Consider the following 24,879-nt stretch of genomic DNA (forward strand, 5'->3'; position numbering starts at 1 on the left):
CACTCATAATTCAGTTATGCCCTCCTGGCATACTAATAAAGGCCCTTAAGCCTTATTAGTAAATTTGGGTCGTTACAGTGGAACTAGGTAAAGACCCTTGATTACGGTCAACCATTAGATTTGCAAGTTGGCCAACTTGTGTTTCTAAGCTCTGAATGGAGGATCTTGTTTCTATCATAAATTGGCTTAATAAATCAGCGGGTACCTCTAGTTTAGTCACTTGAGGCGGTGGTTGTTGTTGTTGTTGTGGCATTTGTGGCCTTTTATTGTCATAAAAGGGTCTTTGATTGAGCCCATAGGATGGTCTATTTGGAGGATATTGAGGTAGATTTGGATGATACTGTGGTTGGTGCCCTTGATTATTAATCCATGAAAAATTTGGGTGGTTCTTATACGCTGAAGTATAAGTGTTGGGGTATGGGCTGTTATTCGGTTGTCTCGGGTAATTACCAATGGCTAGCACCTTTTCAAGTGGAGTATCATCTACTGAATAAGAACCCATTGCTGGACATTGCTGAAAGTGATGAGGGCTCCACATGTTTCACAAATAATAGGAGCAGGTTGTAGTTGCATTGCTTGAGATGAAATGTTATTTTGTTATTGCATTTGCTTGGTCAACGAAGAAATTTGAGCTGTGAGCATAGCAATTGGATCAACTTCTAGAACTCCCACTACCTTCTTATTTTGTCACTCAGTTGGCTATTGATAGTTATTCATGGCCATCTCCTCCAAGAGCTCATATGCTTCGTTAGCACTTTTTCTCATAAATGCTCCACTCGTGCTGCATCTATCATAGTCCTTGTGTTTCCCCTCAGCCCATTATAAAAAGTGTGCACCAACATCCATTTCACGATACCATGATGTGGGCATTTCCGAAACAACTCTTTAAACCTTTCCCAAGCATCATATAATGATTCCCCCTCAAATTGACATAAATTATTTATTTCACCTCTAATCTGGGCTGCTTTAGCAAGAGGAAAATACTTAGTGAGGAATTTTTGGGCAAGGTTCTCCCATGTCAAAATGGAGTTGGCTTACAGGGAAATCAACCAACTTTCAGCTCGTCTCTCAAGGAAAATAGAATTAGCCTTAAATGGATTGCATCATTACTTACTCCATTCATTTGTATGGAGGTTCAGATCCTCATTAGGTAGCCCCCCAAATTGAATGCAATTCTGAACCATTTGAATGATTGAAGGCTTGATATCGAAATTATTTGCCTCGACAGTAGGTGGGCGAATACTAGAGTGTATCCCTGTAATAGTAGGGAATACATAGTCCCTTAGAGTTGGGTCTGCCTCAACTACAGCATTACCCTCATTACCTTGATTCAGATTGTTGTTGGGAACATTATTAATGTACTGCACCATTCTATCTAGTCTTTTATGTTTTCTTTTTCTTTTGCAGGTCTTCTCAATCTCAGGATCAATAGACATTAGTATATTCGGACCCTGACGTCGAATAAACTAAATTACCTGAAATTGAGAAATTTAAAAGCAACTCAAATTAGAAAACGTTAGAATAAAACCAAAGTAGAACGAAAAACAATTAATTTTAATATTGGTTATTAGTCCCCGGCAACGACACCAAAAACTTGATCGCTAAAATATGCACGCAAATATACGTGGTCGTGTCAAATAATAAATTCCGTAAGAACGGATATCGTCCCACAGAGACTATTAACCAATTACCAATAATTTCTTTTCAATTTCTATTTGGAGATTAAAATTAAGATGAATTATTCTAAACTATGAACAAAATTTAAATAACTGTAAACAGAACAATGAATCAAAGGATAAAAATCAATTAAAAAAGCATAGGGAATTAATTTCATCAACTTTTCATTCTATTAATTTTACTAATCAGTTCTAAATCTCTTCTTCCTATTCTAATAGCGGGTTAACAAAAATCATTTCCTATTATTTTTAAGATATAAGATCTCAACATATATGCAAGTTTTCTATAAATCTGTGATAAACTTAAACACATAGCAGACATTAAGAATGGTAACCTAATTGCTACAAAAGTCATACAGGTACTCTCGTCCAATATGTAACCTATGTCTATATAACGATAGCATATTCAATTCACATCTTTCGAGTTTTGAATCAAAATCATAAATCAAGCAAATAGTGATCAAGTATTTGCTAGCATTAGACAAACATCATATAGATTAGAATAGAGAAGAGAAATCAATAGAACATCATAATAAAGTTAAATCGAAATTAAAGTGACTACATTAACCCCTAGAAAGAGGTTTTAGTCCATATCAGACATGACTAAATTCATAAAACAATTATTCATATTCATACAATTCAAAAGCTTTAAGAAGAAATAAAAATATGAAATTGCAGAAAAAGTACTGTCTCAGAATCTGAATTGCTCTCAAAATTCCTAATAAAAAATATGACCTCATTCCTTTTTAAAACCTTAAGTCTGAATTTATATATATAAAAAATGAATTCCTCTTTGTTGGCAAAGGTGGGCCCCGACTTGGCCTTTCTTAGGTCGCAGTTCGTGTCTTTTTTAAGGCACTTCAGCATTCATCAGGACCATCAGGTGCCGCGATCCTCTTGACCAAGTCGCGGCCCTAAAACTCTCAGCAGGTTAGGCAACCTCTGTCTTTGCTGAGCCGCAACTTGCTTGACCAAGTTGCGATCCTAATTCCTCATATGCTCAATTTTCATTGTTCCGCTCTTTTCTCCACCTCAAATTGTCTTGGATGATAAAAACTAATGCCAAATGATTACAAATATCATAAAATTTCAAATTTTTATCCACCAACTCCGCTCCTTTTCATTTGATCCCGTGATTCATAGCAAAAACCTAAAAACAAAACAAACAAAAGCATAATACTGTACAATACTCACAATTTGACAAAAAATAAGACTAAAACACATTATAAAACTACCCTAAACTAGACTTATCAACCACCTCCTTAGCTTCTTCACAAGCCACTATGTATTCGACTTCCATGGTTGAATCAGCTATGCTGGATTATTTAATGCTTCTTCAGACAACAGATCCTCCACCAAGAGTGAACATTAACCTAGTTGTCGACTTTTGACTGTCTTTGTAGGATTGAAAATCAGAATCAGTGTATCCACAAGGGTTCAACTAACCCCTTGAATATACAAGCATATAATCTCTCGTTCTCCTAAGATACTTGAGAAATTTCTTTACTGCAATCCAGTGTTCCAAACCAGGATTTGATTGATAACGACTTATAATCCCAACTTCATAGCATATGTCGGGCCTAGTACACAACATAGCATACATTAGGCTCTAAACTACTGAAGCATAGGGATACTTTCTCATATCCTCTTCTTCCTGAGGTGTATTAGGACATTTTTCCTTGGAGAGAGCAATTCCATGTTTGGTCAGTAACTGACCTTTCTTGGAATTCTCCATGGAGGATCTTTCAAGCAACTTATCTATATAATTAGCTTGAGAAAGTGCCATGAGATTGTTCTTCCTATCCCTTAGGATTTAGATTCCCACAACATAGCTCGCCTCGCCCAAATCTTTCATTTGATACTTTTTGGCTAACCACTTCTTCACATTCGACAATGTCTTTACATTGTTCCCAATGAGCAAAATGTCATCAACGTAAATAACTAAGAAAACCACCACTTTTCCTTTGATGTATATATATACACATGCTTCTTTGACATTCTATTCGAAGCCATATGTTTTAATTGTTTCATCAAAATGATAATCCAAGATCTAGATGCTTGCTTTATTCCATAAATGGATTTCAACAACTTACACACCTTTTGATCTTCCTCTTTTGTTTATGAACCCTTCTCGTTGTACCATATAGATACTTTAATCAAGATAGCCATTTAGAAAAGTTGTCTTGATGCCCATTTGCCATATCTCATAATCATTAGCAGCCACTATGGATAAGAGGATGCGAATAGATTTAAGCATGGCCACATGAGAAAATGTTTCTTCATAATCAACACCTTTTCTCTGAGTGTAACCTTTGGCTACTGGCCTTACTTTGATAGTCTCTACTTTCCCTTCTACACCTCTTTTCTTCTTGTATATCGACTCACACCCTATGGGCCTGACATCTTCAAGTTGATCCACAAGTTCCCAGACAGAATTGGAATACATCGATTCTATTTCTTGGTTCATGGCTTCTAGCCATTTCTCCTTTTTAGGATCATCCATTTCCTCTTTAAAGGTTAATGGATCGTCCTTGTCTATATCAGAAACAAGGACATGTGCTTCATGTTCGTAGTGAACAAGTTGTCTCACAATCCTCCCACTACGACGTTGCACCGGGGTTTCTTTTCCAGGAGTCATGGTTTCTTCGGTTTGTCATTTATCATTTAATGATGAAGATGATTGTGATGGAATCTTATCTGCTATGAATTCCTCCAATACTACCTTGCTATGAGGTTTATAGTTATTCATATAGTCATGTTCAAGGAAGGTTGCATTTGTGGAAACAAATACCTTTTGATCCTTGGGACTATAGAAATAACCGCCTCTTGTCTTTGGAGCATGGCCAACAAAAATGCACACTTCTGACCTTGATTTAAGTTTTCCTGATTTAGGTCTAAGAACATGAGCAGGACAACCTTAAATGCGAAAATGGTGCAAAATAGGTTTGTTTCCATTCAAAAATTCTAGTGGCGTTTTGCTAATGGTATTAGATGGGACTACATTCAAAATGTAAGTCGCAGTTTGAAGTGCATATCCCTAGAATGAGAGAGGAAGTGAAGAGTAGCTTAACATAGACCTGACCATGTCCAACAAGGTCCTGTTTCTTCTTTCAGAAACACCATTTTGCTGTGGCGTTCCTAGTGCTATGAGTTAGAATAGAATACCATGCTCCAACAAGAAATATTTGAATTCTAAATCCAAATATTCTCCACCTCGATCAGATCGAAGTTTCTTAAGAGTCTTACCTAATTGCTTCTCAGCCTCAACTTTGAATTCTTGAAACTTACCAAAGGTTTCAGATTTCCTAAGCATTAAGTAAGTATGACCGTATCTTGTGTAATCATAAAAAAAGTGACGAAGTACTCATAACCACCGCTTGCTTGTACATTGATTAGACCACAGACATCGTTGTTTACAAGCTCCAAAGGTTCTTTGGCTCTATTGCCTTTCGCTAAGAAAGGATGTTTGGTCATTTTTCCTTCTAGACAAGATTCGCAAATTGTCAACTCTTAGTTCTCTCAAAGGTCCATCTTTTGTTAATCGATTTATTCTATCTAGACCTATATGACCAAGTCTAAGATACCAAAAATATGTGTTATCCTCGTTTGAAACTTTTTGTCTTTTGTTACCTTGCAGTTTTACTACTTTAAATAATTCTGAATTATTGAAAGATTGTTCATTTTGTTTGAGCATATACAATCTATTATTATGTTTTGCTTGACATATTTTAAAACCATTCTTCGAAATAAAAATCACATTATTACTAAAAGAAATATAAAAAAATTGTTCATGCAACATAGATAAAGAAGCTAATTTTCTAGAAAATCAAGGAATAAAATAAACATTGTTCAAAACTAAATAATTGTTCCAAAAAATTAAACAGACTGTTCCCATTGCTCTTGTTGAAACAAGCACTCCACTTCCAACTCGCATGGTCACCTCGCCATTTTCCAGCTCCCTTGATGACTCAAGTATCTGCATAGAAGAACAAACATGGTTAGTGGCTCGTGAATCTAAAACCCAGGATGACATATCGTCTTCCACTACACAAGCTTCAAGTACAAGCAAATCATATTTACCTTTCTTTTTCAGCTCAGAGAGATACTTCTTACAGTTTCCCTTCCAGTGACCTTCAACTCGACAGTGGAAACATTTTCCTTTTGGTTCTTTCTTCTTGGAGTTGTTTTCATTCTTGTTCTCCTTAGCTTTTGGTGCATTCTTGCTTTTCTTGGACTTCTTGCCCTTTTCATTGTCCTTACCATTTTTCTTCTTTCTCTTCTTGGATTTCTTCTTAGAGTTCAAGGGTTTATCCTCTACCGTATTTGCCTCAGTCTCTTTGGCAGTGGATTTTTTTTAAAAGACTCAAATGTTTGCAGTTCATTCAATAGCTGGGTCATGTTGAAATCCAAGTTATTCATAATATAGTTGGTTGTGAACTCATAAAAGGCAAAAGTGAGGATTCCAGTACGATGCTTACTTGTGTACGCTCATCAATGATGGCCCCATGTATTTTTTCTTCATGCATCACGTTAATCATGTGCAAGACATGTTCACTTACAGAAACACCTTTCTTCATCTTAGTAGTCATGTAGGTTCTTGTAGCCTCATGTCTACTTTGATCAAATTGCTGCCCAAACATGGCCTGTAGAGAATCCATTATCTCAAACGCAGTTTCCATGGGTTCATGCTTTGTTCTCAGAACATCATTCATGCTCACAAGCATGTGACACTTTACCTTATTATTGGATTGAATCCAGACATCATACTTGTCCCGAACATTCTTTGGGGCAGTGGCATCGGGCTCTTCAGGAAATTCCTGAGTTAGGAAAAATTTGTGGTTCTCACAGATTAACATAAGATTTAGATTTAATTTCCATCTTATAAAATTATCTCCATTAAGTTTTTCAAGTGATAGTAAATCAGTTATTGGATTGCCACCATTCGACATTACTGAAATAAATAAAATACAATCATATTATCATTTGAAAAAATATCAATATTTTGGAAAGTAAACATGATGCATGAATGCAACAATTAAAACACATAAATTAACATTTACTTTTCCACAGTAAAACTACCCAACAAATAAAGTGTCGCCTTAGGGTCGGTCAAGTTAAATTCAAATAGATTATAAGACAATCTTATCTTTATAATTTAAAACTTAAAATAACTCTTTATTTTCTCTTGTAAATATAAAGTTCCGCTAGTTTTGTCAAGATGCAATTATCCACCGAAAAAGCTTAATTGCATCTTTGTAAGTATAACCCATTATTTAAGAATTTATGACTTAACTTAGAGAGTGTCGCCTTAGGGTGTCAAGCCTAAAATACATCACTCCTTCCTATCTTCGTTAGAAGCCAACCTTGGTATTAATATGTCTAGAAACCTTCCTTAGGGGGAAGGAAACAAAGCCGCCTCAAGGTCCTATTCATATCTCATAATGTTAGGTCTCATTGAGATGTTCACCTTCTCCCACTTACTATTTTTGGTTAAATGTGTTTTATTAAACTAATCAATTTGTTCCAAATTAATTACTAGTTTATTAATAACCCTATGGATGTAATTAATTACAAAATACATTTATAATTATAAAAGAGCATGTTTCTAGAATTAATGTGATCTAAATAATTACCCATTACATTCATCTAACTTTACTAAAACATTTTTTTTCTTCATAAAGTTGGTTATCTTAAAGGCCTATAAAATCTATTGCCATTATTATGGTGTGAGTTGCCAAGTTTTAACTAATTTAATACTTAGTAGTTTACATGCAATTCGTTTCTCCAAAACAATACATATAAACAAATATGACAATCCTAGATAATCATGTTTCTAAATGATGCATGATTAATGAGAAACTGTGTGCGGTTTCATGAATGGCATGTTATAGACTAATCCATGATCATGTTATCAATCAAACATCAATTAACATTTATTTAAATAAATAAAATAAATAAAAAATAATAATGAACTGAGTACTATTGCGTATTTCTAAAATTTATAACCCTTGAAAAATTAGAAATAAAATTGCAATCTAAGCCTATGTAGCTTTCAAGACTCTCCAAGAATGCTCCTCCTCTCCTTTAGGCTTTCTTGCTAATCTTTAGGAATTTTGTTATGCCCAACCTATTAATCAGAAACAAGCATTCTAATTAATTTATTTAATTAAAACTAACTTTTAATTAAATAACCATTTTTGTCATCTTTTTCAATTTAGTTGAATTTAAATAATTAAATAATAAAATTTAAATAATTATGTAAACACAAGATATTAAAATATCTTAATCACCTAAAAGATATTTTATTTTCTAATAAAATAAAATAATATAATTAAACTTTTAAATTGAAATAATTTAAAAAATAATTAAATAAAAGATATTTGTACAAAATTAGGAACTATGGTTTGGCACCAAGATTGGTGCCCTAGCCATCCTAGGGTCGGTGGCACCATTGAGCCTTAGGCTCGAGTGCATGGCTGCAGCAAGGGCTCGATGCTAGGTGCTGGGTGCACTACTGGGACGCGTGCGGCAAAAGACCAGGGCGCAGGGGCACGGCTAGTCGTGTGCGCACTGGAGCAGAGGCTCGAGATCCTAGGCATGCGCGCTAGAGTAGGGTCTTGGGAGCTTAGGCATGCATGCGGAGTGTGTGCAGGGAGCCGCAGCGCTTGTGCACGGCTAGGCCTCGAGCTTGTCCCGAGGTTGGTGCATGTGGCTGGGCTTGGGTCCTTCTCATCTCTTGTGTGCAAAATTTTAAAATACACGTTTCACAAATAAAATTTACAAAAATCCTATGCCCTTTATGGCTTATACAAGATCTAGAAAAGCAATAAAATTCCTAACCCAATAACACAATATAATTAACAATCCATCATTCAACCATACATTAAAAAAACACATCCATCCATTCAATATACATATCAACATATATATAACAAATGCAAGAAACCCACATAGTATTTAATATATATATATGTCTGTGTGTATAGACTGTTGTGGTACCAATTGTTTGTATTAACTGATCAAATCAAAGGTACACAGCAGAATATATAGACCCATTTTAATAAATATTAATACCAGTCAGGATCATATACATATATAAATATTAAATCACATGCAAAACAGATAAGGGATTACCTCTTGTGGCCTATCAAGCGTCATTGAATCTTTTTGTGTAAAATCAACGATCTTCCAATCTAGCAATCTGAAAGCTCACACCCTGATCTTCTAGACCAATTCTCAAACACACAAGGATGTGTGTGGGCACGTATGATTCAAAAGGTTGATTTATGTGACTCTCTAGATGTATTCAACACATGAGATCTAGAGAGGTTTGATTGAGAGAAGGTTTAGAATAGTTTTCAGGTTTTGAGAAAACTATCACTTCAGAGAGAGAGAGTCTATTTTTTATTCTCAAAATAAAAAATAAGGCTTATTCTAAAAGTCATGTACTATCAGACTTATATAAAGATATTTAATCTAATTAAATAATCTTTATTTCATTAAAAATATAATTAAAAATAAAACCGATAAGATATTTATATTTAATTATTTATTTAAATCATATGTAAAAAGAATAATTAAATAATTGATTAAAAAAATTATTTGAAATTAAAAATTCAAATCCAAGGGATAAAAATCATAGAGTTAGGTTCCACACACTGTGCTGCACAGTGTGTGTCGCCCAACCGAATCAGGGTTTCCTTGATTTTCTCTTTTGTTTGTTTAATCCATCTTTAAGACAATATATTTATCCTAACATAAATATCAGTTAATTCAAAATTAACTTTATCTTTAAATATTAGTTTTAAATTAAATAAATAAATATCATATTGCAAATAATATATTTATTATTCTCTCTCTTCATATTAATCCAAACAAGATTAATATAAATTTTAACCTATAGTTTTTCAAAATAAAAACTATATAGTTAAATAATTAATTAATTCACAATTAATCAATTACCCATAGTTATCACATAATTATTTTCTTGCCCTGGAAAATTAATTCCTTTGCAATTTAGTCCTTTATCTTTAAAAATATTTCTTTTGACATCCTTACCCTTGACAGTGTAGGACAGTGGTGATCTGGGGATCATGGACCTATAATACGAAGCTCCAATAAACCAGATTATTAATTAAACCCTTTAATCTAATAATCTTATTTATTAATTCCATTATTACTCCACTATAAATATGGAATTGCACTCTAAGTATTTATAGAATTATATTTACATAGTTTTCTCTTGTAGTCCATTGATATAATCAATATATGTAGTTCTGTCCTCCATTATTGGTTCGTTATTTAGAGCTAGTCAAAATTACCGTTTTACCCTTATAATTACCTCTTCATCCTTAAGTACAATTAATTCACTAGCGAATAATTAATCTATAATATAATTATAGATGTGAGCTCAATAACTATTCAATTATAGAATTAACCCTTAAGGGAACCAATTTTCTATCTGTTAGGAAAGCGTGGATTCCATTATTGTAATTCATGTTCCCAGACATCCATGATATTGAATCTCCAAAACAAAAGTCATTAGCCTCATTATTCTAAGATACCTTAACGAGTGAACCAAAAGATCCAATAAACATAAACATTTGTTCATGAACACTCATGAATTAGACTGATCTGCAAATGATCAACTATTATAATAATAATTAAATCTTTATGTCAAACGACAAGTTTATAAAGATAATTTTTTTTCATCGGTCATGTCATATATAATATCTACTATATACAACGCCTTTACTAAGATGTCTATCCACATCACTAATCTGAATCTAGATTACTCGCATCTTGTATGCTTAGCAAACCTTACTAGTAACCATTCATTAAAGATTTCATACTTTAATATGTTACTGACTTTTCTATTCATTATATATGATCTTAATTCTCTCGTACTAATATAAGATCATATTCTCATAAATGAATAAGGAATTTTCTTGATATTATTATATAATTTATTCAAACAATAATTATAACATTCAAATATAATAAAATTGTACTTTTATTTAAAACTAATAAAATGTCTTTACATGCTTTTAGGGCGTCTATCCTAACACAGAAAGGGTCTTGGAGGTGGTCGGTTGGTTCGAAACATTTTTCATGAGACTGAATGAAAGCTCACCTAGGGAAAAGGCTTTGGTAAACCTACAATTTGGATCTAAAGGAATTGGGCAGATCTCGCGGTCAGGATCCGGATACATGGCAAACTGAAGCCTCTTCCTTTTTCTCTCTTCGACCTCGTTGATCTGGCGTCGAAAGTGGGCTTGGATGTCCTCTCGTTCGAGCTTTTCCTTGTACTCGCGGATTAGCCGTTGGTTTTGGGTGAACGACGATTTAGGTCAAGGAGATGGTGGGTGGTAAGGCCCCCACTGATTCTCTGAAGGCTGCGACATCTAACAAGAAAGAAAAATGTGAGGGCCCATTTTTTAAAAAGAATGGAAAAGATTAAGATCTTGATAGCTTGAGTTTGCAAGTTTGAGATAATTAGATTGCCTTAATCGAGCCTAAAGGCTCGACACAACGAGATTAAATCAAATGCTCACCCCAAACTATTAGAAAAGTTCGGGGCATGGAGAGTGTGCCCATGGGGGAGTGGGGTGGTTAGTGTTAGTTTGGAGTCTCGCGAGTTTCCAGGGAAAAATAGACAGTTACCCGTAAAAGAGATACTATTGGGATGTGTGACCCTAATCCAAAAACCCTTTTTCTTAAGCTACATGAAACTTATAACCTACCATTCTATCACCTAAAAAGGTCCCATTTTTATAAGTTTTTACTAGAATTTTTTGCCTAAAATGTATTTATGATCTATACAAACCTATTCATATTTAAAGTTATCTTTTGCAAAGAAAGATTCAAAAGTAAGGCAATATCCAGAAAGGTTTTTTCACACACAGAGGAAACATATAGACATATATATATATAGTGATCAGAAAGCTTACACAAGGCTATTTGTGGGAATGGGGAGATCGTCGATTGTAGAAAGGGAAGCAAAAATGAACTCACGGAGCTGAAGGTGGTATGGTTACTTTGCTTCTTCGGTTTGGAGAACATGCAAAGAAAAAAGGACTCTGGTTCGTTCTTTTGAAAGTTAAAATGCAAAAGTGAATGGAGTGGAGAAGAAGAAAGGGTATATATAGGTAAAAGGAATGGTAAAAGTTGAAGGGATCTGAACCATTGCATGATGAATTGAAAAAAATCTGGCGCATCTTATTCAAACTACAAATTGCGAAAAAAAAGGGAAAAAGAAAGGACGTGCACATGTAAAAGGGTACTAAAGTACTCTTAGTAAGCAATTGCTCAACAACATGTGTACACACTCGAGTGTGGCAGATAGACACGTTTTCCGAAAGTGAAGTTCAAAAGTTTCCTTCTCAAAGGATTCGAACCAACACTTTTGAGGGGGCAAAATGTTACACCCAAATTTTGAGAATAAAATAAACAACCTTGAAATATAGACTCGAAAAGAGTAAGCTCGAAAGTAGCAAGTATTTGCTGTATACTTATACGAATTGTCGAATAATTCCAGATCAGTTACTGGCACTCGAGAATGAGTCGCATCGTTCGAGCTTGAGTTGTAAGCTTGAAGACACCTACCTTCTCCAAGGATGTACTCGACCAAATTAGTGGAGGAGGAGGAGGTTATAACTGGAATAATGAGCTCAAAGCCTGGCCAGTCTCGAAAGCGCGTCGACAATACAATCGAGCTCAGCGACGTGTTTCGAATGAAGAAATGTTGTTATGAAATCCCTATTCCATAGGGATTCGTTATTATCATATATTAAATCCCTATGGAATTAACGCAGAAATGTAATTAACACATTTATAGTATTTATTTTAAATTTATTTGATTGATTGTAACTTCCTTGAATTAGAGGAAGATATTCTCTCGACCAAGTCTATAAATAGCCTGGAATAGTTCATTCGTAGACACACAAAGATTGTACTAGAGAATACTCTGCCAAATTGCTTTCCTTCAAAGCTTTGAGATAGTAGGGAGAATAATATTAACTCGTGGATTAGACAAATTTTAACTGGTGCACCATGTAAAAATCCTCTGAATTCTTCTATTTTTTCTATATTTTTGTTTAGTGGTATTCATATTCAAGTTGATGAAAAATGACATCAACACTAATGAACAAAGTTAGTCTCATTGAATTTATAAAATCTAACTGTAACGACCCAAAAATCACTATTAAGGCTTAAGAGCCTTGATTAGTATGCCGGGAGGGAATAATTGGTTTATGTGTGAATTAAATAATTTAATGCATGATTCTGTGATAAGCATGCTTATATGATTATATGGATACATGAGATGCATGTCTAAGAGTATTAGTATGCATGTAGGCCCTGTTTAGCTTAGAGGGGCATATCTGTAATTTTAGCCTGTTGAGGGCATAAATGTGATTATATGCTATAATTGTGAAGACCACATTATTATGTGGATATTTATTTGTAGTGAGTAGCTTGAGGTGATCCTAGGGAGCCAGTTAACGGGAAAGTCACAACGGGACCCAATACTTGACTTGGGGCGAGTCAAGGGGTATTTTGGGTATTAGACAGGTATTTGGGTTATCAGGTTATGGAAATAAATAATTGGAGATATATTTGAGGTTAGGAAGCTTATGAGGGAATACTGGGGTAGTTTACCATTTTTCCCTCGGGGAGATTTTTGGTACCTCGAGCTTTGGAATTAACTCAAGTAACCTAAGTAAGACAAAAAAAAAGAAGGAATTAGCTAGAAACACCTAAACCGACCTCTCTCTCCCTTCTCTTAGCTCACTCAACTCCCTCTCAAGGAAACCACTGAAACAACAGGGGAATTTGGCTGGGAACTCAGAGATTTGAGTTGGAGATTAACTCAGTATTATCTAAGGAATTCCATAATGAGTTGAGGTAAGTCTTGAATCACATTCTTGGTCATTAAATTTTTTAGTTTTGGTTGAGTTCTAAGAGGTTTTTGGGTTTTGAAATTGAATAATTATTTGAGGCTAAGGATTTGGGAATTAGCTCAACAACTAATTGGTGGATTGGTTCTTCAGTGAAGGTAAGATTTAATTTAAAGTTTAGCATCTGAATTCTGGAACTTCTGGTTGTTCTAAGGGGTTTATGAGCTTATGGTCTCAAGGATTGAAGTGTGATTTTGATGAGTTTCTAAGTTAGGTTTTTGTTGGGTTATGCTGCTGGAAACATGTTAGGATGTTTATGATAGTTGAATTGTATAATTAGGATGGTTTTCGGTTGATTTAAGTGAGGTCTGATTGTTAAAAATGGTGGGTTTTCTGGGTTCGAAGGGGTCAGGCCGTGGCTCAGTTCTTGGTGTGCTGTGACTCTCTGGAACAGATGGGAGCTGCGGAAGAGGAGCGGGCTGCGGCATGGGGAGTGTTGGGCCGCGGCCCGTGTTTGTTTTTGGTGAGGCTAGGCCTCTGAATAGGGGCGGGCCGCGACATAGAGAGCTTGGGCTGTGGCTCTTAAGGGAATTTTTGGCCTTAAGGAGGTTTTAGGTGCGGGAACCTAACCTAGGGTGCTCAGCATCGATTCCACTACCGTGTTTGGTGGAATTCGATGTTCCGGAGGCTATAACTTGGACCGAAAACCTTTATACAATTATTATTGATGGAATCCCTTATCTTGGTTGTAACTAGGTGTAAGCTAGGGCTCGAGAAACGGATCATGCTCAAGGGTCATCTCTCGTAATTAGAACACTTAGCATTAAAGGTAAGAAAACTGCACCTGATTGTGAGTTTATGACGAGACTAAGGGTTCCCTACTCTTGTATGCATTATGTAAGGTGGTATTATGCCATGTGAATGTTAAACAAACGACCTAAGAGTGCCGGAGTTTACATTGGCGCACAGGGCGAAGCTCAGCCACTTGTAGCTGAGGACACACTGAGCTCGGTTTAAGCGGACCGAAGTTAGTGGGGCAAACAGAGGGTGCGACCTAAGGGCGTTGACCTTGATTGTTATGTGATTTGGTTATTGTTGTTAACTGATGAGTATGACATGCTGAATATTTGAGTGCTCGTTTGTGGATTTCCTGGTTATGTTTATTGATTGTGTGAATAATATGGACTGCTAAGTATATGAACATGCTAAAAGAGTTATTTGATTATTATTATTGTTTGTGCTATGATGTTATGGTTTTCTTGTTGGGCCTTGGCTCACGGGTGCTACGTGGTGCAGGTAAAGGCAAGGGTAAGCTTGATCAGCCTTGACTTGGAGAGCTCTAGAGGCGGAATGTACATAGTCAGCTGCCCGATCGCCACGGTCGTGGGTTGGATAGGAACGGGGGAACCTTACAAGTCTGTTTTGCCCTTAGAGTAGCTAGTGGTTGTATAGACCTTGGAATTTTTGTAAATTGTCTTTTTAAACTCTATTTTCTTTTGGGATCCCATGTTTGAAACATTTAATTAAATGAATGGTATCTTTTATGACCAAAACCTTTTAATCCTAGTTCATTAAGTAACACGTTTTCATCTGAAATATTTGATTAGCAAGTCCTACACCTTTATAAATATACAGTGTAACGGTCTTGGCTACCCAGGGCATTACACTATCAAAGTTTTGAGTCATGTATTTCAAGGCCGAAAATGAAGAATATTCTTCCATCATGATGTATCTCACATAATAAAGTATTAGAATGTTGGGGGAGAGTGATATTACACCACCACAACGTATTGAATCAACATAAAAATATCATTGGCAGAGGCCAACAAAAGATTGAGTTAGATGATGAAAACCCTAGTTTATAGACCAAACTTCTTGGACCTTCTTGAAGCTTGAAAACATTGCTAGAACACCACTTGAACTTTTTCTTCCTTTGACAAAACACAACCAAGGCTTATACTTGAGGAGTATCACTATCCTAATTCTCTATTTCCTAGCCCTTGATGGATGCTTGAGGCATTTCTTAGAGGAAACTAAAATTGAGATTGAACAAACTTTTTAAACTCACAAAGACATGCACTTTCTTTGTAAGTTTCTTGGAGAAAACTTGAGATATGGAAAGCTAGAGAGAGAGAGATAGGTTAGAGAGATAATTGAGAGAGTGATCAAGTCTATCAAAACTCTATGACAACCCTTTTATAGAGTAGGAACAATCATTAGTTCTAACCAATAGGATTAGAGCGTCAAAAACACATCATTTGGAGCTAAAACACGTGTTAGTAAAGATACGTTAGGTATAGGCCGCCTTCGAGCAGGCGATGCATCGCCTGTCGGCATCCCTGAAACCCCAGAGTTTCATGCAAGGCTACGCCACAAGGGTGGCGACGCAATGCCACCCCAGCAGGTCAGAACATCTGAAATCTACCCTAAACCCCTCCAAATGCTCCCAAACTTCTGGGGCATCCTTAGATACCTCATTGTATCACGTTTGACACAAAAACACAATTTTTAAGTGCCTACAATTGAAACTCAAATTTCACATCTTCACTATGTGAAATTATTAATTTTTTTACTCTTTCTTGTATAACAACACTTAGCCTTTGTATTTAACCAATCATAAAGAGTGTTGGGGTTTTATGCCCTAATTAAAACCCAAATTCTTTGTAATCTCATTTAATATCAATAAAAGAATAGAAATCATTTTTTGACTTGGTCAATCACTTTGCTCACATGTTTTATTTTCATGATTATTTATTTAATATAATCCCAAGCATATAGCTAATCGTATTTATAGTGACGTAATCACAGTTGAGTATAAATATGCTTATATGTTCAAAATAAGTTAGTCCTAAGATTAGTCAGTGCACAGGATTTACACTGACTTGCCAATCTACGATAAGATCTACTTACACATTGTAGTGTTATGCTCTTTCCAGAACATTAGCAAAGTAGATAAGATCGGATGTATTTGTTACATTGGACAGGACTGATATTGACAGTTGATAAGATTAGTAAACATACCGTTATTATCTATTCTAGTCATATCATATAGTTTACCATAGGTCAATTCAATCTCATTTCTGAGTGGTTAGTAGTCTAACTGATTGTATTATTTGAGTTCTTTGACTTGTTCGTTACCAGCTTACCTTAAGGACTAGCCCATATTTACATCTTGGGAACTCGGTAGTATAATTGAGTGGGAGTGTTCATCATAGATATGAACATCTATAGCTTTTGATGAAGAAGTGAAACAATGGTTTCCTTTTAGTTTGGTTCAAGGTGTTAAATGATAGAGATCTCATTTCAGTAATTAAATTAGTTTACTAAAATATCATTTACAAGGAACTAAGTGTTTTAAGGATAAAATACAATGAGGGGTGTTGACCCTTGATTTGGCCAACGACACAGAGTCAGAATTACGACAAGAAGTGAGATGATAGTCAAGAATGGAATCAAATAGTAAAGAAATGACACAAATGATTTATAGTGGTACGACCCTAACGAATGGTAATGACCTACGTCCACTTAGTGTTTTTATTGTTATTGAAACTCAAAACCATGATCAAAGAACTAGGGTTCTTGAGTTTCACAAGCTTTGAGAGGATTACAATTTCGGTGGACAATCACACTCTATTTTTCTCTCTGAATACCAAAAATGTCTAAGGTTTCTAGTCTCCAACCCCTTCCCCTGAGCCCTATCATCACTATTTATAGGTTTAGGTGGGTTACATGGGCCAATGGGCCGTAATTACAATTAATGATAGCATATCAAGATAGATAAAGGAAAATATCTCAATGTTATTATTACAAGATTGCGTATCTTCAAGAAAATAACTAAGAGCATGCGACCAAACTGGTCGTATCTAATCACGAGGTCTGATGGTGTAAGGAACACCTAGTTGATGGTCGAACAGGATCTTTTCATTTGAAATCACCACGTGCCAGACACGTGCAAGGAAAGTTTGCCACGTCATCAGAGGCCATTTTTGGGTAAACAAGGGGTAAATCAATATTTTAGTCATATCTCATTATAGACCATCTATAGAGGATTGAGTGACAATTATGGTTGTAACAATGGATAATTAATAGCGTATCTATATTTTTTATAGAGTGTTCTATGAATTCAAGAGTGCAATTCCGAGTCTATAGTGGAGTCACGAGGAATTAATAATTTAGTAAATTTATTTGTTAGATTTATGATAACTTATTGGAACTTGATTTCATAGGCCCATGGTCCCCATTGTAACTTGGGTAAAATCATCTAGATAGTCTCAATTAATTGATTTAATTATCAAAGTTGACCATGTCAATTTTGGATAGTTTCACAGAGTTATGTATTTTTTAGAAGAAAAGAGAAATTAGGGAAGATTTATTAATTAAGATAAATTGGTATCTAAATTAATAAATAAGTTTAAATCAAGGTTCAGATTATAAATAATTAATTCGATAAATGATTTAAATAAATATTTAATTAATTAAGTCAATAGAAAATAATACAGGCCTTGATTTTAAGTCCAATGGGCTTATAATCAAATGAGAAATTTTATGGGATTAAAGCCCATGATAATTTCGACCTAGGGCTTCAAATTGGCTATTATTTTATTGATTTTTAATTAAATTAAATGGCCTAATTGAGTCTATAAAAGGAGTTCTTAGAGAGAGAGTTGAAAACAGAAGTCTAAACAGAAGTTTGACAAGTCACAAGTCAGATTTTCTGATAGGTTTTAGATTCTCTCTAAACACAAGTCCTTTTCTAAGCCTCTTTATTATTTCCTCTTCTTCTCTCTGTATCTATCTCATGTGTTGAGAATTGCCCACTCTAGTCTAGGTGATTCTATGGATACTTTGGAAGACTGTGAAGAAATCAGAAGAACGATTCAGTTTCTTGATAATACTCTGCGACAGAAACAAGGGTTAGAGAATCTGAAGGAAGGACTCATTCATTATGCTGCCTATACTGTAAGTATTCTTATCATTGTTTCTCTTTGAATTCAATTTTAGAAACATGTTCTAGGTTATCTCATATTAATTTTTTTGATATTAGATTTACATGAAAATAAATAAAGATCCTGTATAAGTATTCCAAACAAAGAGTCCAATGGTGGGACTTCCAAGGCTAACGCCATAGAGAAAACCTCTCAATATAAATGGAAGACCCACAAGAAGCCCCAATTAAAGAAGGAAAATTGCCTAGCCCCAAGGAAGAATGAATGGAAATTCAATGGTGTGAAAGGTCATCGTTTTATTTTTGGCAAGAGTGGTCAAGTGGCTAGGGAATGCAAGTTCCAAAAACATACAAACTTTGGAACCAAGGTCAACACAATCAAAGAGGAGGTGGTTGCAACCTTGAGTGAGGTTAATGCTATCCAAGGCCAAGTGCAAGAATTGAGGTATGATACTTTTGTCACCATTCATGTAACTTATGATAGAGAGATCTTCAAGAATTTTTAAGAATCAAAGGATGGCCATGAAATCCAAATGGGGAATGAGCATAGATCCATAGTAATAGGCAAATGGAATGTTAATCTCTACATCACATCCAGAAAGAAAGTTCTTCTAACAAATTGTGTTGTATGTTCTAGACATGAGTTGAAATCTTGTAAGTGGGAACTTGTTGAGCAAACCGGGCATCAAAGCGGTGTTTGAGTCTGGAAAGCTAATTTTGTCAAAGGGGAATTACTTTGTGAGGAAAGGTATGTGTGTGATGAGATCATTAAATTATATATTAAAGACGCAAGTTTTGATAATAGTGCATCCACGTCTTCTATATGTTTGGCTTTGATTCTATTACTTTGTGACACAATAGACTTGCTCAATTAAAAGAGTTATTAAATGTTGTTTAATTGTATGCAATGATTTTGAGCACGATAAATGTGAATTATGTGTAAAATCTGAAATGATATAGAATCCTTATCCAAGTGTTGAAAGAGAAACTAACTTGTTAGATTTGATACATAGTGATTTATGTGAATTGAATGTAATAATTACTAGGGGTGGACATAGGTACTTTATTACCTTTATTGATGATTGTTCTAGATTCAACATATGTGTACTTGGTTAAGAATAAGGGTGAAGCATTTAGCATGTTTAAAATCTAATAGCTGAAGTTGAAAATCAATTGGAAAAGAAAATCAAAATAATAAGAAGTGATAGAGGCGGTGAATATTTTTCCAATGAATTCAATGTATTTTGTGAAATGCATGGTAAAATACATGAATGTACAACTTCTTATACATCGCAACAAAATGGTATAGTGAAAAAAATAGAACAATTTTTAAAATGATAAATGCTATGCTATTACATGCAAATTTGAGTTTTACGTTATAGAGAGAAGTCTTGCTATCCATGTAACACCCTAATTTGACATCTCTTAATACAACAAGTATTTTGAAAAAAAACTTACTTTAAACTTGAAAATGGAACATTTATTGTTAAAGATACATAAAAACATGCAATAACATCTGGATGTCTTAGTTAAAATAAAATAAAACATAATTTCATGCAATAAGTATTTGTCCCATAATAAAATAGCTAATAAAAATAACACTAACAGATCCTATGGTGTTCTTGATTGCTTTTGTTCATAAGGTCCCTGACAGCGTTCATACGTCCCTTTGGAAAGGAGCTCAACCTGCCATTCATTACAAAACATGCATTCACTTATTACCTGTAGGAGAAAAGGTAAAGCGGTGAGCTAACAACATAGAAGGAGAATTAAACCAAACAAGTAACATATATGCAAACCTTATATAGAAAACCATAAGGCCATATCACAACAAAACATAGAATCATCATACAAAAAACCTATGTGTGCACTACGCATGGAAATGGGAGAGTACTACGAGGAAGCACTGTGGTCCTCTATGTGACCACTATGGTCAAAACTGTGGCTACCTTTGTCAAACTTTTAACTTCCCAAGTACATGCCCTGAAACATTTAGCATACAACATGCATAAATAAACATTAGCAATCAAGCAAACATGTTTAACTTCCTTACCTTGGCACATGTGTGGAGTCTTTGAAAAAGAAGAAAGTGATCTCGTTTAATGATCAAAGCCTATCCATAAAATAACAATAACCTTATTTAGACAATATCCTACTTAATTAGCTGAGTTACATGCCTGAAACCTCTTTGTATGAGCCATGGAACACGTAGCTTTATTCCATAAATCAATAGCATACCATTCTCATAAAGCAAACTTAACCTAATACAACCACTAAACAAACTTCAAAAATAGCCAAAACTACCTTAAGTTGATGTGTAGGCCGAACCACTATGAACCACCGCAACCTTAAAATTTTCAAACACTAGCCATAAGATCCACGTCTCTCCAATAACCATCAAAAGAAAAAGAAGACGATAAACTTGAGGACTAAACCATAAAACCAACATTTTATCTTAAACCTTGCGTCAAAACCTGAGCCCTAGATCTTTGAGCTCCAACTTTCAGTTCCCAATCTCTCTTCTCTTTTTTTCTCTCATGCTCACCTCTTCTCTATTCTCCTCTCGCCCACCTCTCTTTCTCTTTCTCTCTCTCTCTCTCTCTCTCTCTCTTGTGTTGTGTGAAAATGAGAGCTTCACCTCTCTATTTATAGGCTCCAAGGCTACCTATCTACACTCTCATCAAACCCCCTCAAAAAATGTTGATTAATTCAAATCTTCCATCAAATAACCTAATTGTTTCCCAATTCCAATCAAATATTAATCACTTAATCTCTCTCCATAACCCTTTAAATGCTAATTGATCTTAATTTCTAATTATTATTCATACACTTGATTCCATTCTCATTTGCTATCATAAAAATTCACGAACCTAGCCTATTCCTTGTACCAAGTTCATGATTTTATATTAAATCACCATGGTTAGCAAAAATCCTCTCCCTTATCCCCTTAATTTTTAAAAATCACTTGTAAATGGAAATAACAATCACTCTTTGACCATCCTTCATTGTCTTAATATCAATCACACTTAATGAGTAGCAATGCCTTAGTAATTTTGAAATTAGCTTAGGAAGATACCTTGAGTTACCAAATTAAGCTCTAAATCAACTAGAATAATTCACAATAAAATCATAATCACCTTAATTCCAATCATAATCACCAAGATTGCCATCCTTGCTTCTCACTGGTTATCAATCAAATCAATGTTATCACCTCTTGATCCATTCATACCACACGCCCAAGGCATTACCATACACACCCATGTGCACACATTTATCACATATAATTAATTCAAAGCATAAATAAATAAATAAAATAAATAAAAAGAATAACCAAAATAGTAAATAAGATAGAAATAAATTAAAATAAGTAAATAAAACAATAAATAATAAAATTAAAATTGTGTGTTTGGATATTACAATCCACTTGTCATATTCTAAATCGAATTCTTCTAAAGAAGAATCAAATTTCACCATATGAGATATGGAACGGAAAGAGACCCAACCTAGGGTATCTCAAAGTGTGGGGGTGTCTTGTCTATTTCAAGAGCGCGGAGCCTAAAAGGACCAAGTTGGGTCCAAGGGCCATTAAATATGTATTTGTAGGCTATGCCTCAAATAGTAAGGCCTATAGTCTATTAGACTTGGAGTCTAATGTTATAATTGAATCAAAAGAAGTTGAGTTCCTTGAGAATTTGTTGTATAGTGACAACATGCCTCAAGAACTGATCTCATCAGAAAGAACTCAAGAGGAGTTACCTTCAAGGGTTGTAGAGCAACTGCTATTGCCTAGAAGAAGCCAAAGGCTTAATGAAATTGGATCACAAGATAAAAAATCATAAGTTGAGACCCTTTAATCAGTAGAAGGAAATCATGAGGCACTTGTAAGTATCCAATGGTACTAAAAGAAATATCCAATGGTACTTCAAGTAGAGGATGATCCTAAAATCTTCCAAGAAGCTATGTCCTCAAGGGACTCAAAACTTTTGGAAGGAGGTAATAACTGATGAGATAGATTCAATTATCTTTAACTACACTTGGGAGATTGTTGATCTACCACAAGGATCAAAGCCAATAGGTTGTAAGTGGTTATTTCAAATAAAATATCACACTAATGGGACCACTCAAGCCTTTAAAGAAAGGTTGGTGGCCAAAGGTGATATACCCATTTTTTGGGCACTTATGAAATTTAAAAAATAACAATTTTGAAGGGAGTATGGCCGGAACATTTTGCCTTCCTGTTCTCACGCAATGCAAAATGGTTCATGTTCTCACGTAGTGCAAATTGGTTCCTGTTCGCACGCAGTGAAAATTGGTTCCTGTTCTCACACTGTGCAAAATGGTTCATGTTCTCATAGAGTACAAGGCAAACCATTACACGCTAATAGGAGGAACTTGTTAGTTCAACACACAACATCCACACTAATAGAGTTAGCAAAGGAGTATAGAGTTGTCATTTATCAAAATATAACTATATTTCTATTGTAAAGTATTATTTGCGGGCCAAGCCCAATAACTTAGGCCCATGATCTAATTGTAACCCTAAACTCCTCACTATAAGTAAGAGGAGATGGGATAGAATTAGGGGGAGGCAATTCAAAATGCTGAATGACCATTCTTGTATAAATAGTCCTTATGTAATATAAAGCGAAGGAGGACTATAGAACAACCGGCGATGCAAGTTTGCCAGAAACTATGGTTCTTCAAGATAAAATATTAATAAAAGTGACTAAGTGGATGTAGGTCATCTTTTTTGGGTCGAACCACTATAAAATATGGTGTTATTCATTTGATTATATATCTATTCTTGAATCCATGCTCTTATGTTCTCAAGTTGACGAAAAACAGCGTCAACAATTTGGTGCTTTCATTGAGAGAGAAAATTCAAGATAAAGAGGTTCAATCTAACGAAATCTATGAATAAAGACTTTGATGAAATCATCCCCAGAAGACTCCATACGTCGTCAAGGGCCAGATCAGTCAGGCCATCTGTGGAGCGATTGCAAGTTGTAAGAAAACACCATATTCGTCGAGACAAATCATAGATCTATGTGAAAAATAATTTCACTTATTTGCGTCCAAATTAGGGCACAATGTTGAAATTAAAAATCCAGTGATTCCGAGTTACAAGGTGGAACAATCACGGCGACTCAAGGATAGATCCACTTATGGCTACGGCTTGTTCAAGTTATGAACAGTGATGAAACCATTGCTTGTAACCCTAATTGCATTTATGGAATCGATGGATACCACAATGAAGCATGAAAACCTAGAAAAGATCTCTTGTTCATTCACTTGTATACAACACAGAAGAATAGAAGGTGCAACCTGATCGCCTATGAGTATAAACCACAAATCCTCAAAAAATAGATGTGCACTCATGCATACATTCCAAAGGTGAACAAGGAGTAAGCAATCCCAACTATCCAAAAAAGGAAACATGTTCTCCCATAATGGTCTATACTAGGCGAATAGGAAGTTAGGAGGGCTCGGAAACCTTGCAAGGTTAGTGTGGAATTTTACTTGCTTATATGTCTTTATTAGGGGCAAGAGCAACCAAAAGCGGACTGGAATAGCATGCCAAAAACATGTGAAGAACATGTTCGTTTCCATGTTTCCACATGGAAAAAGAACCTGTTCGCCCATTGTAGCCTATACTAGGTGAACAAGAATGTAAAGATATGTTTAAGATTCTTCCAAGCTGTTAAGAGAATCTTGTTCTCGTGCCTAAGATAATCATGTTCTCATGCCTATGTACAAGAGTTTCTCGCCCTATATCACAGTCAATTCCAAGATGACGAATACGAGCTATCAAGGACATTAACTCGTAAGCTTCATAACACCCGAGGTCAAATTTGCGCTCTCATGGCAAAGAGGGCCTATCAACTCACTTATAAGCCTTTAAAACTATTAGGAGTGAACAAAGCTTCGAAACCATTAGTGAAAATTTTGAGGTCGGAGACATTCGAGCTATAGTCGTCCGAGCTAATCACCTCTCTGTGCAAGTTGTGTGAACGGTATTCAGTACTCACACCTGAGCTGGTCATCACTCTACAAAAGTCATTTGAGCCATAAACAGAGTTTGTCTCCGAGCTAAACCACTGTTTGCAACCAAGTTAGGGACAGAGTTCATCTCCGAGACAGTAATAACACGAGCTAAAACTACAACATAAATTTTTGTGATCAACCGTACTTGTTTTCGAGACAGTGATCAGACTAGAATTTCTGTGGTTTATTTGAGATGACTTGGATTTCGAGGTCCTATCCGTTCATTAAAAGCTCATGTTGCGCGACCATAAGGGAACTGAGCTCGAAGTATAAGGCTCGAGACCATTTCAAGGTCACTACAAAACCCTGCTTGTAC

General features: G+C 35.2%; 1 non-coding gene across 1 annotated transcript; it reads left to right on the forward strand.

Annotated features, from left to right (window-relative positions):
• The first annotated feature begins 852 nt into the window (after positions 1 to 852).
• On the forward strand, positions 853 to 958 carry LOC133802923 (small nucleolar RNA R71). Its single transcript, XR_009877666.1, has one exon. It is a non-coding gene; the product is annotated as a small nucleolar RNA R71 (small nucleolar RNA).
• Positions 959 to 24,879: the final 23,921 nt, after the last annotated feature.

Source organism: Humulus lupulus, chromosome 9 (assembly GCF_963169125.1).
Source record: "Humulus lupulus chromosome 9, drHumLupu1.1, whole genome shotgun sequence".
In the NCBI taxonomy this organism is placed as follows: domain Eukaryota; kingdom Viridiplantae; phylum Streptophyta; class Magnoliopsida; order Rosales; family Cannabaceae; genus Humulus; species Humulus lupulus.